Genomic DNA, 17,710 nt, shown 5'->3' with positions numbered 1-17,710 from the left:
TCAGCAATAAATGCAAGAAACTACTGATAATATGTGACAACATGGATAAATATGAAAAACATTATGTTGATGAAAGGAGTTTGACAAAAAGCAAGTACATTCTGCATTATTATGTTTATAAGATGATCTAGAACAGTCAAACTAAGCTATGGTGATAGAAACCAGGATAGTGGTTACCTTTAAGTGAGAGATAGACTGCAATTGAGCATGAGGGAATTTTCTAGGGTGATAGAAATATTCCATATTTTTATTGAGTTAGTGGTCACAAAGGATGTATTAGATTCCTGGGGCTGCTGTAAAAAGATACCACAACCTGAGTGGCTTAAAACAACAGAAATTTATTCTCTCACAATTCTGGAGTCTAGAAGTCCAAAACTAAGATGTTGGCAGGATTGGTTCCTTCTGAGGGCTGTGAGGGAGAATCTGTTCTATGCCTCTCTGGTAGCTTCTCATAATAGCCAGCAATCCTTGGTGTTCCTTGGCTAGTAGATGCATCACTCCAATCTCTGCCTCCATCTTCACATGGCATTCTCCCTGTCTCTCTGTGTCCAAATTTCCCTTTTCTTGTAAGGACATTCATCATACTGAATTAAGACCCACTCTAATGACCTCATCGTAACTTGATTACATCTGCAAAACTCCTATTTCCAAATAAGGTCGCATTCACAGATACCAGGAGCTAGGACTTCAACATTTCTTTTGGGGGGACACAATTCAACCCACCACCTGTGAGTATATATATTTGTCAAAAAAGATTTAATGGGAGAAAAACTTATGACCTTGATTAGGTGGTGAGTTTTTAGATGTAACACCAGAAGTATGATCCATGAAATAAAAAATTAAGCTGAATTTTATTAAAATAAAAACTTCTTCTTTGTGAAAGATACTGCTAAGAGAATGAAAAGACAAGTCACAGACTGGGAGAAAATATTTGAAAAACACATATTTGATAAAGGACTAGTATCCAAAATATACAAAGAACTCTTAAAACACGATAATAAAACAGACAACTCAATTAAAAATGGGCAAAAGATCTGAACAGACACCTCACCAAAGAAGATAATACAGATGGCAAATAAGCATATGAAAAGATGCTCAACGTCCTATGTCACTAGAGAATTGCAGATGAAAACAAAAATCAAATACTGTTACACACCTACTAGAATGGCTAAAATTAAAAAAACTGACAATATCAATTGCTAATACGGATACAGAGCAGCAGGAACTCTGGTTCACTGATGGTGGGAAGGCAAAATGGCGCCAACAGTTTGGAAGACATAGAAAGCTAAATCTAGCCTTATCATGAGATCCAGCAATGGTGCTCCTAGGTATTTCCCTACTGATTTGAAAACATGTCCACACTAAAACCTGCACACAAATGTTTATAGCACCTTTATTCATAATTGCCAAAACCTGGAGGCAACCAAAATGTCCTTTAACAGGTGAATGAATGGACAAACTATGGTACATCCATACAATGGAATATTATTCAGTGATAAAAAGAAATGAGTTTTCAAGTCATGAAAAAATATAAATGAATCTTACATGCACATTGCTAAGTGAAAAAAGCCCGTCTGAAAAGGCTAGATACTGTATGATTCCAATTATATGACATTCTGGAAAAAGCAAAAACTATAACAGAGTTAAAAAGAAAAGTGGTTGCTATGGGCTTAGGGGCAGGGTTGGATAGATGAAGTGCAGGGGAGTTTTTAGGGCACTGAAACTATTCTGTAGATATTGTAATGGTAGATACATGACACTATGCATTTATCAAAACCCATAGAATTTTACAGCATGAAGAGAGAACTTCAATATATGCAAATTAAAAAAAATCCTTTAGAAGGTCTAGATCCAGAACAGAATGTGACAAAGCAATCTAACTGTACTACAAATATGAAACAACCTCACTGAAAGGTGAGGGGAAAGGTCTTGACCTACATAACTTTGGAAATGAGTGGAGTCTGTATGACTAAAAGTAAAAAAAACCCAAAAAATCCTGTAAATAAGCACCGTACTGTAGTTGATAAAAGTTGTTTCCCATGGGGGTGTGAGTTAACAATTCTGAAGGCATTAAGCATATATCCTGGATGTGAAGAATTAAGTAAATGGATGGAGATGGGAGGAGTCAGGTTTCTCACTGACAGAGTGGGAGATTACCAGTAAGCAAAGGGAGGAAGCTAGAATGATCCATATGGTAATGGATTAGAGTGGGAGATATAAGCATGAATTCATTTAGTTTGGTATAGATACAAATGGTTACATATAGAAATATTTATAGATATATGTATATACGTGCATTAGTATAAACTCATGTTTTTTGCTCTGTCAGCTGAGAGGGCCTGGAAATAAGAATACACCAGTAACAATGACTACACCTAATGCCCAAATCTTGGTTTCTAATACCATTCTCCAATAAAAAGAACCAGAGCTCTTTGGAGAAATGGTTGATTCCAGGATTGGAGCAGAAAATAGACAAGATGATCCTTTAGTAGCTTGTAGTGCCAGAAAATAAGGAAGTGCTCAAAAAGGTAAAAACAAAAATACAGTGATGGGGGTATGTCGAAGGGACAGAGGAGCCGACTGAAAGAGTTCCCAGTGGCCAAAACTGAAGCTATTTGAACAACAGAATAAATAAAGTAGCATTGGGTTATAACCCAAAGTATAAACTAAATATCCATGGGTCCACCACCACATTGATATAAATAAGTGATTGAATAAATTAACAAATGGGGCACAAGAGACAAATCTCTCATGCCGAAGAATTCCAAATAATTTGTGCAGATAATCTGCCCTCAAGGAGCTGGAGCGTAACTCTCTACTCCCCATAACTAGGCCCTGGGGAGTGGCTGTAAGAGTTTGGGCTTTACCATCAAATAAATATGAATGGGGGCCCCACCTCATTAGCTGTCTGATCCCAGGCAAGTTACTCTTTCTAAACCTCAGGTTTCTCATCTACAAAATGGGAATAATAATATCACTTAACAGCCTGTGAGGAGTTGTGTTGAGGATTGACTGTCTATAAAGCTCTCAGAACAGTGTTTAAGACATAGTACTCAATAAATTACAGTATTATTCTTTTTTAAGGTAGTGTATTAGTCTACTCAGGCTGCTATAACAAAATATCACCAACTGTGTAGCTTAAACAAGAGAAATTTATTTTCTTACCATTCTGGAGGCTGGAAAGTCCAAGATCATGGTCCAGCAGGGTTCAGTTTCTGGTGTGAGCTCTCTTCCTGCCTTGCAGACGGCTGCTTTGTCCTCACTTGGCCTGTCCTCAGTGTGTGCCTGGGGTAATGAGAGGGTGGGAAGAGAAATCTCTTCCTTTTCATATAAGGCCACCAACCCTACCTGATTGGAGCTCCACCGTTTTACCCTCATTTAATCTTAACTACTTCCTAAACTTCCTTAACTACTTCCCTATCTCCAAATACAGTCACGTTGGGGGTTAGGCCTTCAACATGTGAATTTTAGGGCGGACACAATTCAGTCCATAGGAGGTAGTGTGAGATATAGAATAAGACAGCTTGAATTCTCATTTTAGCTTCACCACTTACTAGCTACGCTGGGGAAATCTCTCAGGCTCCTCAATTTTTTTTCATTAAAAAAAATTAAGGTGTTATTTTTATCCAATAAAATTCACACATTTTAAAATACTAAGTGAGCTTTTAAAAAAAATACTTTTTATTTTAGAACAGTTTGGGACTTACAGAAAAATTACAAAAATAGTACAGAGAGTTCCCATATACCCTGCACCCAGTTTTCCCTATTATTAACATCTTACATTAATATGGTACATTAATGAACCAATATTGACATATTATTAACTAAAGTCCATACTTTATGCAGATTTCCTTGGCTTTTACCTTATATCGTTTTTCTATTCCAGGATCCCATCCAGGATCCCATGTTACATTTAGTCATCATGTCTCCTTAGGCTTCTCTTGGCTATGAAAGTTCCTCAGACTTTCCTTTTCCAAGATCCTTTTTGATGATCTTGACAGTTTTGAGGAATACTAGTTAGGTATTTTGTAGAATGTCCCTCATTGGGATTTTTCTGATGTTTTTCTCATAATTAGACTTTGGTTATGGGTTTTGGGGATGAAGACCTCAGAGATAAAGTACATTTTCATCACATCATATCAAGGGCACATACTATCAACACACCTTAACACTGTTGGTGTTGACCTTGATCCTCTGGCTGAGGTCATTTTTGTCATTTTCTCCTTTTAGAATCACTCTCCCTTACCCCTTTCCCTACTCTATTCTTTGGAAGGAAGTCACTATGGGGTGACTTAAGGGGTGGGGAGTTATGCTCCACCTCCTTGAGGAAGAAAGATCTACATAAATTATTTGGAATTCTTCATGAGGAATTTGTCTCTTCTCTCCTATTTATTTTTTCAATATTCATTTATATCAGTATATATTATCAGAAATTTACTTTATTTATTTTATTTTTTGAGTTACAATCCAATATTATTGTAATGTATTCTATTGCTTAAATTGTCCCAGCTTTGGCTATTGGGAGCTCATCTGGATTGGCTCATGCATCCTTTTGACATGTTCCCATCATTTTTCTTGTCTTCTGTCTGTCTGTCTGTCTCTCTCTATTTTAGCTCTTCTTCACTTTCCTATTACTACAAGATGCCCCAGGCATGTCTTGTATTTTCTTGCCCCAGCCCTAGAATCAGCCATTTCTCCAAGGAGCCCTAGTTCTTTTTATTGGAGAATGGTATTTAGAAACTAAGATCTGGGGACCAGATGTGCTTTTTGCTACTGGAGTGTCACTGCTTCTAGGACCTCAGGTAAGTGGTGAGAAAAGGCAGTGAATTTTGGGAATAAGGAGCCAGCCATTTTAGACCCAGAAGAAGAGAGTTCTAGACAGAGGAACTGCTAGTAGAAAGGATATAAAGCAGGAACAAGCTTGGCTCGTTAGAGGGACAAAAAGAGGGCCAGCAAGGCTAGAGCAGATTAGGAGAGGAGAGTGGTATCAGGGAAGGTTGGGGGAGGGGCCAGAACACAGAGGGGTTTGTAAACAAGAAAGGATGTCTGGATTTTATTCATAGGGAAATAGGAGGCCATTGAATGTTTTTAAACAGGTTGATACCAGTTGATACAAGATGGTATAGCTTGGGCCCACTGACCAGCCTGAGGAGTCTAGGTGAGAATGGAATGTGATCCTGAACCAGGCCCAAAGACTTCACTAATTGACCACTTTCACTCTTTGGTCCAAGTCCAGTCCAGGTTGAGTGGTCTCTGTTCCACAAATGGGTACTTGGGGCTTCTCTTCCACATCAAATAGAAAAGGTAGGCCTGTTTAGGTGTGCTATTAAGGGCATCCTCCCCACTCACACACCAGGTGGGTACCAGAGTCAAGGAGGTTACTCAGAGGAAACCAAGGATGACATAGGTTGATCAGGTTGATACTAGTTGCTATAGGATCATATAGACAGGACCCAACTTACCAGCCTGAGGAGTCAAAGCTATCATCCCAGAAAAAGAGGTCTTGTCTCAGAAGAAAATTTGCTATTGTTTTTATGGTATAGTAGAAATTTTGAAATAGAGATTGCATTTCTCCATGCTTTCTTGTACCCATTGCTATTTCCTCCACTATTAATGTAGCTGCCCTCAGAGGGTATAGCCTAGAAGAAAGAGTCCAATTCTTAGCTTGGGAACTTCTAAGTAGATATTTGTAAAACTACAATGAAAGAAAGTGTTGAAAATTTGTTTTCAACTGAAAAGTTGAGCTTTGGAGAAATAAAAGTGTTTATAGGTTTATTTGTTTATTTTGTTCTTATTCTAAAAGTTTGGTTTTGAACATCAGAAAACATAGATTTATACCTCAAACCATACAGTAAAGAAGAATACATGATGATGTAAGTACATTATCCTTCCCAAATAGGTGGGTCAGATGGGAAGATAGAGAATATGAGAGTATGTATATGAAGCTTAGATGCTTGTCCCTGAGAAGGGGATGAGCCCTTCCATCTATTTGGGTTGAGTCCTTGGTAGGAGTGTGTGTGCAGCTGGAATGACAGGAACCTGATAGAAAAGCCAGATTAATGAGGTGAGTGAAGGTGGGGAAGAAGGGGGAGTGGAGTCTCAGAGAAGAAGGAGATGATAACCCGGCTTCCCAAGGTATAGTCTGGGAGACAACAAGACCCTTAAGGGAGCTCTGATCCAACATAACCTGGATGGTGGAGTAGCAGTGGCTGACTGAAGTGCCTGGGCAGATGGGCTCCAGGCCTGAATCACAGAGTGCCATGATTTCCAGCATGGTGGGAGGAAATCAGACAGAAGATTCTGTGGCCCTCAAGAGTAGAGCGTTGGCAGATCCAAAGGAAGCAAGAGTAGGGGCAGGAGTGATCTGGGTTACTCTGATACCCTAAAGACATCATCAGTTGTAGGGTGGAGAGGGGTGTGTTTGGGGGTTAAAAGCTGATATCCGCAGAACAGGAGGAAGGAAGGGAGGAACTGCCTCACAATGAGGCCGGGAGTCAGAGGAAAGCTCGTAGCTCAGACACCTTCTGACCACACTCACTTCACCATCTCCTCACTTCATCTCCCCAACCAAGATCATTGGAGAAGAAAAAGAAGAGGGAAAGGGTCTTAAATCTACTATGGTTAGATCTGGAAGTGACAGGGTTTACCTGGAAGTGGGGAGATAAGGTTTTCTACTACTCAGAGAAGAGAGTGGATGTGAGCTAAGTAACTGGTTGTAATACTAATATTAATATTAATAAACACATATATGATACTCACTTCATACCGGGCACTGTTCTAAACACTTTACATGTATTAACTAATTTGATCCTCCCCATACGTGTGTGAAATGAGCACATTTTAGCACACTGGAGTTTCACGACCATTATTTGCAGCACTTAAATGTTTACAGATGTTTATAATAAGATATTGTTTCATTTATTATGCCTCTTTTTACACATGAAGAAGTAAGGCTTTTGCTCAAGAGACTTGTCCTAGGCCATACAATTGGCAAATATAATACCTGGGCTTGACCCAGAACTTCAATCACTTGGTCTGAATTCTTTCCACTGTACCATAAGTTTTCAGTAAATACATGTATTTTTTAAATAATCAAATTTATCATCTTAGCCTAGAGAAGAGAAGAAGACTTAGGATTGAAACTTGGGGTGCTTAAGCATTTAGAGATTGATTAAAGGAGGGTAAGAAAGCAAAGGAGATTGTGAAGGCATGTTAAATGAGGTAGGAGGAAAAACTGGGGATTGTAGTATCACAGCCCTCTAGAGAAGAAAGTGTTCTTAAAGGAGATAGTGATCCCAGGAAAAATGGGCACAATGAGTGCCCAGATCTTGGTTTCTAAATATGAGTCACCACTAATAGGAATGTGGACTCCTTAGAGAAAAGGTTGATTGCCGGAGGGGGGCGGGCGGGGGAGGAAGAGCCCGAGCTGCGCCTGAAACTTCTTGTGCCAAAGAGTAAATAAGTGCTCAATAAACAAAATAATGAGGTTACTGTGGAAATACAGAAATACCATCCAAATGAGAACAAGCAAAGCCTAGTTATTCAGAGCTTACTATAGCAAGCGAGTCAGCCACCATCACTTGTGTTTTGGTTGAGATTCAAAGGCAGGTCAAGGAGTGGGAAAACTTTATAGTGAGAGAAAGGGAAGGCGTCGGTTATGTCCTGATTGGAGGTGTTGGTATGGAGGAGCTGTAGGTGGGCTAACTAGAAACAGGGCATCCTGCGTGGTTGGTTAGGGGGGCACATTTAGCTTTCTCTGGTTGGTCCTAAATTAGAAGCAGGGACAAAAATTAGGGAAGTTGTCAGTTATTAATCAAGTTCTGGCTATTTGGGGCTGATTGTTACAGAGGTTAATGATTTGTTTCCTGGATCAGTTGCTAGAGATACTAGTCTGACTTCCTAAAGGCCTGACCTGTAGAGTTGGTAGGCTGGCTTCTCAGGCTGGTTACTGTAGATAATGGATTGGCTTCCTGGGCTGTTTGCTGCAGATCATGGGTGAGAGTTCTATTATATATGGTACAGTCATTGTCCATTTGTATATTCAGTATCTCAGTACATCAAAAGGGACATAGGAGCTAACTTAAAAGAGCTCCTACCAGCCAATTTGGGGACAATTGAAACATTAAAGTGAATAGTAACAGTAATGAACTATAACTCATTGAGTTAAAAAATAATCCATAAGTCCATACTGATACAAAACAAGCAACCAGCCAAATAAATAAAGTGGAGGAGAAAAGAAAAGTCTTCCTTACAGTAGAATGCCAACTAAGAACTATAGAGGAAATAGTAGAGTAAGAAATTTAACATTTAGTAATAATTGGTTCAGGCAAAAATCATTAATGGATCTAAAAATCTTTCACTGGAGATCCAGGTCAGAGTATCTCTCCAGAGATCACCTACTAAATACAAAGAGGAAGAAATCCCTCTACAGTGGGGGAAACCTGGTGGATTCTACCTTAACCAAGTGATCAAAGTCAACATCATCAATGACTGGATAAAGCAACACCAGGGCCTCGTGATGCAATGCACTGAGAAGAACACAACATGACATATGTCGTATTCCTGCCAAAAATGGATCATCTGAATCTAACCAGGAGGAAGCATCAGACCTTCTACAAAACAATTACTCTGTGCTCTTCAAAAATGTCAATGTCGTGAGATAAAGAAAGGCTGAGGGAGAGCTCCAGACTAAAGGAAACCAAATTAACACGACAACTCAATGCAATACATGATCACGGATTGGATCCTGGATTGGAAATTTTATTGTTGTTGTTGTAAAGGTCAATTATTGAGACAATGGGAGAAATTAGAATATGGACCATCTTTTAGATAGGAGTCTTGTATCAATGATATATGTCCTTGTTCTTTGGAGATGCATGCATAAATACTTAGGGGTCAAGGGCCATGACGTCTGCAACTTATCCTTAAATGGTTCAGCAAAAATAACAATAATAATAATAATGTCTAATTTTACGGAGAGAAGGAGCTATCACAAATGTAAAATGCTAAACAATAGGTGGATCCAGATGAAGGATATATAGGTGTTCATTAAAGTATTCTTTGCAAATTTTCTGTAGGTTCAAAAATTTTCAAAATAAAATGTTAAAAATATGCAAAAAAGAAAGTGGTGGCCAACTGTGCTGAATATTGCTGACAGGTCAAATAAGACAACACTCGAGAAGTGGCTGCTGGATTTAGCACCATGGTGGTCATGAGTGACCTTAACAAGCAATCTTGGAGGAGAGGTGGGGCAGAGATTCAGCTGGCAGGGACTGAGAAGAGAATGTAAACAGAGAAAGTGAAAAAAGCAACTTTAAAAAGTTGCCTTTAACCTATACAATGAAAACTATAAGACGGTATTGAGTGAAATCAATGATGACATAAAGAAATGGAAAAACATTCCATGCACTTGGATTGGAAGAATAAACATAGTTAAAATGTCCATACTACCTAAAGCAATCTACAGATTCAACACAATCCCATTCAGAATCCCAAGGACGTTCTTCACAGAAATAGAACAAAGAATACTAACATTCACATGGGGCAACAAAAGACCCCGTATAGCTAAAGCAATCCTGAAAAAGAAGAACAAAGCTGGAGGCATCGCAATCCCTGACTTCAAAACATACTACAAAGCGATAGTAATTAAAACAGCATGGTACTGGTACAAAAACAGACACACAGATCAATGGAACAGAATTGAAAGTCCAGAAATAAAACCTCACATCTATGGGCAGCTAATCTTTGGCAAAGGAGCTAAGGACATACAGTGGAGAAAGGAAAGTCTCTTCAATAAACGGTGCTGGGAAAACTGGACAGCCGCTTGTGAAAGAATGAATGTGGACCACCTTCTTTCGCCATACACAAAAATTAACTCAAAATGGATCAAAGACCTGAAGGTGAGACCTGAAACTATAAAACTCCTGGAGGAAAATATAGGTAGTACACTACTCGCCATCAGCCATAAAGGGATCTTCTTGAATTCCATGTCTACTCAGACAAGGGAAACAAAATTAAAAATAAACAATGGGACTTCATCAGATTAAAGAGCTTCTACAAGGCAAATAAAACCAGGATCAAAATGAATATAAAACCCACCAGCTGGGAAAAAATATTTGCAAACCGTATATTTGACAAGGGATTAATCTCCATAATATATAAAGAACTCACACAACTGAATAACAAAAAAACAAACAACCCAATCAAAAAATGGGCAGAGGAAATGAACAGACATTTCTCCAAAGAAGATATACAGATGACCAATAGGCACATGAAAAGATGCTCAACATCATTAGTCATCAGGGAAATGCAAATCAAAACCGCACTAAGATATCACCTTACACCCTTTAGAATGGCTATAATCACCAAGACAAAAAGCAACAAATGCTGGAGAGGCTGTGGAGAAATGGGAACCCTAATCCACTGCTGGTGGGAATGCAAACTGGTGCAGCCTCTATGGAAAACAGTATGGATATGCCTCAAAAAATTAAAAATAGAAATACCTTATGATCCAGCTATCCCACTACTGGGGCAACGAACCTGAAATCAACAATCCAAAGAGGCTTATGCACACCTATGCTCATTGCAGCATTATTCACTATAGCCAAGAAGTGGAAGCAAGTGTCCCTCGACTGATGAATGAATAAAGAAGATGGGGTGTGTGTGTATATATATATATGTATACCCACATACCATGGAATACTACTCAGCCATAAAGAAAGACAAAATCGTCCATTTGCAACAACATGGATGGACCTGGAGGGTATTATGTTAAGTAAAATAAGCCAGAAAGACAAAGACAGACAGTGCATGATTTCACTCATATGTTGAAGATAAACCAACACACGCACAGCTAGAACTGTTTGGTGGTTACCAGGGGCTGGGGGCATGGGGGGTTGGCACAAGGGGTGGAGAGATGCACTTATATGGTGACTGATAAACAATGAAGTACAACAAAAATTTCACAATAAAAAAAAAAAGAAATACAACTTGGATTATACATTCAAAAAAAAAAGTTGTCTTTAGGGCCGGCCCCGTGGCTTAGCGGTTAAGTGCGTGCGCTCCGATGCTGGCAGCCCGGGTTCGGATCCCGGGCACACACCAACGCACCGCTTCTCCGGCCATGCTGAGGCCGCATCCCACATACAGCAACTAGAAGGATGTGCAGCTATGACATACAACTATCTACTGGGGCTTTGGGGGAAAAATAAATAAATAAAAATTAAAAAAAAAAAAAAAGTAGTCTTTAAAAAAATTTTTTTAGCACCATTTAGAGTAGGACTGAAGGAAATTAATAGTTAGCTTCCGTTCTGTTCTTTTCATTCTGTTCTAATCATTAACTAGTATCTATGATTATTTAAACCAATCTGTCCTGAATTTAGTCCCAGAACTGAGTAAAATACTTTTCAGTGATCCTGAGTACTTCACTCACTCTGTGGACTCTGGATTCAAAGTCGATTTGGTGTCAAAATCTCTTACAGCCCTCTCCACTGCTGGCTGGACGCTCCCTCTGGGGGAGTCCTCTGAACCCCCTGGCTGTCTCTTGCCACCCAGTTTCTGGCCTCTCCCTCTCTCAGTTCACAAAGAAACTGATAGAGTACCTTGTAGCCCCCATGACATCTAGACCAAAGCCCTATTCTCCACAGTGGGTTCCCTGCAATCCTACAAATTTCCCTCTGGTTAATTACTTCACCTCTTCTATTTTCCTCTTTATCAGCACAAATTAATTCAAGATTCTGTCTTTCCTATTCATTGTTGAAATTTGCATCCTCTGCTATATCATTGGATACCACTTCCTTTTGATATAGAACCTAGAATTTCCAAATGTTAAGTTCGTACCTAACTGTTGCCTCTAAGAAACACAATCTTCCAAATAGATTATTTCAAATATAGCTGTTAACCCAAACTAACAATAACAGGGTGCTATAGTGGTTTCTTCACATGTCAGTTCCAAATACGTTTCCTTTTAAGCTAATACCAGGAATTGATGGTGGTCCTTCTGGTAGGATTTACTGCAAAGAACCAGGGCCTTCTTAAATCCAGTCGCCAAATCTTTATCGTTTTGCTAAATGTGATCAGAAAAATGTCAAGAAAGACCCCAGATGCACTTGCTTCTCAACTCTTACCTAATCCTACCAGCTTCAAAGGTCATAAATTACAAATGTCAATTCATTTAATCCTCACAACAGACCTGCCAGGTCATTTTATTGTTCCCACTTTAAGGATGAGAAAACAGAGGCCCTGAGAGGCTTAAACCTTCCTAGATTTAGAGGATTGAGGAGCCAGGATTAAATATCTGTGCTTTTTCCGCTATGTCAAGCTGCCTTCAAAAAAGGATTTTGTTTCCTCCATTTTCCCAAAGGAACAAGGACTCAGCTAGACTTTCAAACATTTTGCTGATTTTTTTTTTTTATTAAAGACTCAGATATGAACTCACATACATAAGAGGGATGTTACAGAGAGGTTGCATGTGAAGCTAACTTTTGTATACTGAATCACCCTGTAAATACACTGGCTATTTAAATAATTCCCAAAGCAAATCATTTTGTATTTGTGAATCTGAATTTTCATCTATGTGTCTTATTTGCTTGCTGCAGAAATTACCTGTTCTCAACTGCCCCAAAATGGATACAGACACCATCATTCAGAAGCAGGGAATAGAATTTTATTTCACAGGAGGGTCACTGCCCCACAGAAAGCACTCAAGATAGCAGACAAATGAAGCCCACCTCACAGTTAGCTTTAGTTGAGCGTGGTTCACATATAAGATATATTCTCTTTGAATATATCATAGGCAGGGAGAGAGACTCACAGAAACAGTGATGGAGGCAGAAGCGGTGGGAGAAAGGAGAGACCCACAAAAACAGAAAGAAAGAGAGGAAGACAGAAAGGAGAGGAAACAAAGAAAATGAGACAGGCTGGAAGACAGAGATGAGAGAGTCAGGGATGGGGACGCCAACCAAAAACTGTGGTTGGAGGGAGAAGGAAGGAGAAAAGAGGAACATAGAGAAAGGAAAGAGTAAGGATCTGGGGAAGAAAGAGTGGGAGAGAAAAAGACTGCTCAGCCAGCACACCTGCCCAGTTCCTGTTCCTAGCAGGCAGCATCCTACAAGAGCACTCTGTTCTAGAGCCCTGTGCCCTCCTACTTCAGCTCTTTAAATCCCGCCATGAGCCCGGCATTAGGGCACAGCTGGCTTAGATTCTCCTCCTGCCTCCCACTCCTTCCCTGGCCTGAGGTTTCCAGGCCAGGGCTTTGCAGCTGTTGTCCACTTCCATCCCCGGGGGGATAGCCCACTGCAACTTCTCACCCAGAAAGTCCACAACCTCTCTCTGAGGCTTGAGGCCTCGAGGCCAATTTCTGCACGTATAACCAGAAAGGAGAAGACCTGCAGAGCTCATCATCAGGTCTCTGATGGGCAGCCTTGTGGCACAAACTCCAGAGACTAGGAACACGACCAATGATTAGGGGCCACACAGAGAGATTTCAGTATAAGAAAGACCCTTCTAATCGACCTGCCACAAGATGGAATCTGCTGTCTCAGCAGGTAGTGAGTTCCCCATCACAAGATGTATGTAATCGTGCAAGTAGAAGCTGAATACCAAACCTACCTGTGATGGACCTGAATGACCCGAGTTCTCTTCTGTGACTGATTTCTCCTAAAGCCTTTGAAAAATAACTTTTAAATCCATCATTATGCATGAAATCTTTCCCTATTTATGTGATCAGAAAAATTCTTCCTTCACATCGAGTTCAAGGAGCAAGTTAATCCAAGTCCCTATTCATATGATCACAAATTCTGAATCATTGGGTTTTGAATTAGTGGGGTTTCCCAGGGGGATTCAAACGTTCCACCCAGGAGACATGCAAAAGAAGGTTCTCGCCTTCCCTGGGAACAGAGCCCAAGGAAAGAAGAGGAGAAGGAGGCAGGCTGCCTCCTGTGCATTCCAATAGGCCCACTGCTTCGCAGAATCTCCATGTTCCAGCCCCACAGCAGTTGGCGGAGATGGAATTTCAGGAAAGGAGTGAAGCAGAACTGCCAGTCACTCAGACACCCGGTGCTGGGAGTGCGGTTTCTCCGGGGAATGTGCAAGGCTGGGGTTGCCCTGACCCTTCCAGGAGGCTTCAGTCACATGTCATCGTGTCCATGAAGCCTGTCCCGACCCCTCCTCCTCCGCCCCCGTCCAGCACCCTGAGCTTCTGGCTCGCACAGCGTTTTCATGCTGGGTGGTTTGTGTCTGTCTCCCCACCACACTGGGACAGAAGCCATGCGAGGGGCATTTGATTCCTGGGCTGGAAGCACTGCATGAGTTACAGGGGACCAAGGGCAGCAGGTCTTTTTCTCCTTGGATGCTCTGAGTACTTTCTGATCAGTTTTGGGTTATTTTTAGGTCTTTGCTTTCTCTCTACCTCTCCCCACACAATAGCCTTACTGACCCCATTTCTGGTTGCCTGGTTCTTGTTCTCAGAGCTGCCATATATCCCAATCCCATCCACTGGCTTAGAGAATCCTTCCCCGGGGTTCCAGCCTCCTTGGGATTCGCCCCGCCCCTGTGCTGCCTAATGGAGAGTTCTCTGCCCATGCTGGGCTCTGCTTTTTCTGCCAGAGCAGTCCTGCTTGAGTCAGACCCCGGGCCAGCCCAGCTCCTCTCCCTCTGTTCCCCAACCATTGGGGTACACTGAGAACTCCATGACAGCAGAGACTGTCTCATCCTTCTTTGGATCCCCCACCCCTATAGCAGTTGCCAGCAGTGAGGAGGTGCTTAGTAAAACATCATCAAACTAAAATTGAATTGAGAGGCAAGCGAAAATAAATGTTTTCTTCTGTAGTGAGATTTTAGCAAGGAAGAGTTGGGAAAATCAGGGGAGCTAACTAAAGGGTTTGTTGGTTGCCATTTCTCACTCCCTCTCCTGCACAATCATTAAATAGATCTTATCATTATTTCTGAAAATGGCCCTCTAGTATGGCCCAGCTGGGGCCGATGCACTGGTCCACCTCGATGCACCATCCTACTGCATCTGCCTCTGAATCTCCTTCTCTGGAATTGCCCCAAATTACCCTCTTGGTGGTGGGCACCACTGGCTGGCAATAACCAGCCACCATCCCAGCTTTAGGATCTCTCACTGCATCCAGGTGTTAGGGGAGCAGGCTGGAGGGAGCCTGATGCTCTGTTATTTATTTGTCCCACAAACATGATTTCACTCTAAATCTGATTTTCATCTGCTGGATCCCCCCAAGAAGGTGCAGGAGACTGCTGTCACTGCACATCACACTGCATTTGGCCAACTTCAGAAATACCCCACAGTAGATGCCTTCTCACTAAGTCACCAGGTCATTCATCATTCCAACCCATCCAATGAGCGGCATTGAGTTTATTCTATTCAGTAGTCCTCTCACTTCCCCATAAAAAATAAAATCCATATAATCCCTGTGGAGACTGGTTTGGATGCAGTTAAATAGCTTTTCTTCATTGACTTTCAGCCCCTTTCTCAATGCGCCAGTCCAATTTAGGACAGAATAATATATTGCAGCCAAGTCCAGCTTGAGAAATGTTTGTTGAGTGCCTACTGTATGTCAAACCCTGGCCCAGGAGCTGGCTACCCAGCTTGCTCAGTGGCTGACTTTTCTGTTGCTTGTATCACAGTCTGGGTGCTGGATTAAAGCAGCTCTAAGCAGAGGGTGAGTGTGAGTGCTGTTCGTCCAGGACTTGGAATTAGGGTGAGCAATCTGGGTTTTTCATTCAGTAAAAACACTTTATACTAGGCTTTATCCTGGGTGCTAGGGAAATAAGGATGAATAAGGTAATTCCTGCTCCCAAAGAGCTCACAATCTGGGGGTGGGGAAAACAGACGAATAAAGAGTGGACGACAGCGTTGGGTGATGTGTGCTGTGGTAAAGGAAAACGTGGGGTCTGGGGGACCCCACCTGGCACAGACTAAGGAGAGGTGACAGATGTGAGAGAAGGCTTCCCAGTGAATGCGAGGTTTGAGCTGAATCTTGAGGGAGGAATTAGAGCTCCCCAAGGGGGTGTAGGCAGTAACGTCTAGGCAGCACACGTGGTCACAAAGACTCGAGGGAGCCTGGCCAGTTCAGGAATGCTAATGACTTCAGCATCCAAGAGGAGGAAGAGTTTCAGAGATGTGGCTGGAAAGGAAGACAAGGGTGAAATTGTGAGAGTTCCTTAGGTTAGCTATGGAATCAGGCTGTTGTCCTAAAATGCTGGAGTCCAGGAGATCCCTTAGAAAGCTTTTTAATAACCCTGAAGAGAAATGATGAGGAACTAAACAAAGGGAGTAGCTGTGGGAATAGAGATAAGGGGGTTCCAAGAGATCCTTTGAAGATTAAAGCTACAGGACTTGATGATGCATTGAAAATAGGAGGGGAAGTTGATAGAGATAAAATCAAAGATTGTGCCCATGTTTCTGGCTTAAGTGAAGGTTAGATTACAAAGGTTTGTTGAACAGAACTGATAATACTGTGATAATAGTAACAATAACAATAATAATAGCATTTTAAAAGAATCGCTAATGTGAGGGATTTGGGAGTGGAGTTTTAAAAACTAAATAAGAGAAAAAAGCAAGGATAAAGCAATGCGAAAAAAGACATATATGGAGGACAAAAATGAAATCCCATTGAAAAATTAAAGGTATTTCCAAAAATGAATATAGAATACCTATAATAGAAGCAATAATCAAAGTCATAATTTAAAAAAAGAAAAGAAGAATAAAAAGCAAACCTGTCTGAGCCAAAATCAAAGCTTAATATGTAGATGGAAAAGATTCACCAAGTTATGTACAAAAATAAGTGAAAGGAGCAATATTGAAATCTCTCGCCACAGTTGTATTTCTAATTATTTTCTTATATTTCTAATAGCGTTTGCTCTATTTGGATGCAAAATTATTTTGTGCCTAAGAGTTCTTGAAATTATATTTTCATTATAAAGTGTGCATTTTGTCAATAAAACCCAAGTTTTCCAGATCTCACTAGCACTTGAAAACAAATGACACCATAATTTCACTAGCTCTTGCCCCCATGCAGGATCTATAGACTTCTTCAAGGTCTCTCTCTGTTATATTTAGGAGAACTCAGGTGGCAGGGGTTCAGGTTCACTCATTAACAAGTTCCCTCCCACGGGAGGCCCCCTCTGCTCCACCAGGCATCCACTTATGAGTTCCATGTCTTCTGGTGCCGTAATTTCACGTCAGAGTTCTATCGAGGATTGACATGTCAGTCTGGAGCCACTGCCCTTCTTCCAGGTTCACGAACGGTGTTAGTCTGTGGATTACTTTTCTTATGATGTCTGTGCCTGTTTTTGGTATCAAGATAATGCTGGCCTCATAAAATGAGTTGGGAGGTGTCCTCCTTGTCTCTATTTTTTTCAGTTTGTGTAAGATTGTTTTGGTAGAATCCATCACTGAAGCCATCCAGGCCTGGAGGTTTCTTTGTGGGAAGATTTTAAATTATGAATTCTATTTCTTATATAACTATATAGGACAATTCAGATTTTCTGTTTGTTCTTCAGTCAGTTTTAATTTGTGTCTTTCAAGAAATGTGCCCATTTCATCTAAGTTGTTGAACTTATTGATATGACGTTGTTGAAATCTCTTCTTCTTTCTTAATGTCTGTAGGATCTGTAGGGATGTCTTCTTTCGTGATATTGATAATGTGTGTCTTTGCTCTTTTATTCTTGATTAGTCTAGCTAGAGGCTTAC

This window comes from Ceratotherium simum, chromosome 22 (assembly GCF_057802395.1).
Source record: "Ceratotherium simum simum isolate JZ-2026a chromosome 22, ASM5780239v1, whole genome shotgun sequence".
Taxonomy (NCBI): domain Eukaryota; kingdom Metazoa; phylum Chordata; class Mammalia; order Perissodactyla; family Rhinocerotidae; genus Ceratotherium; species Ceratotherium simum.
Note: the sequence above shows the minus strand (reverse complement) of the source record.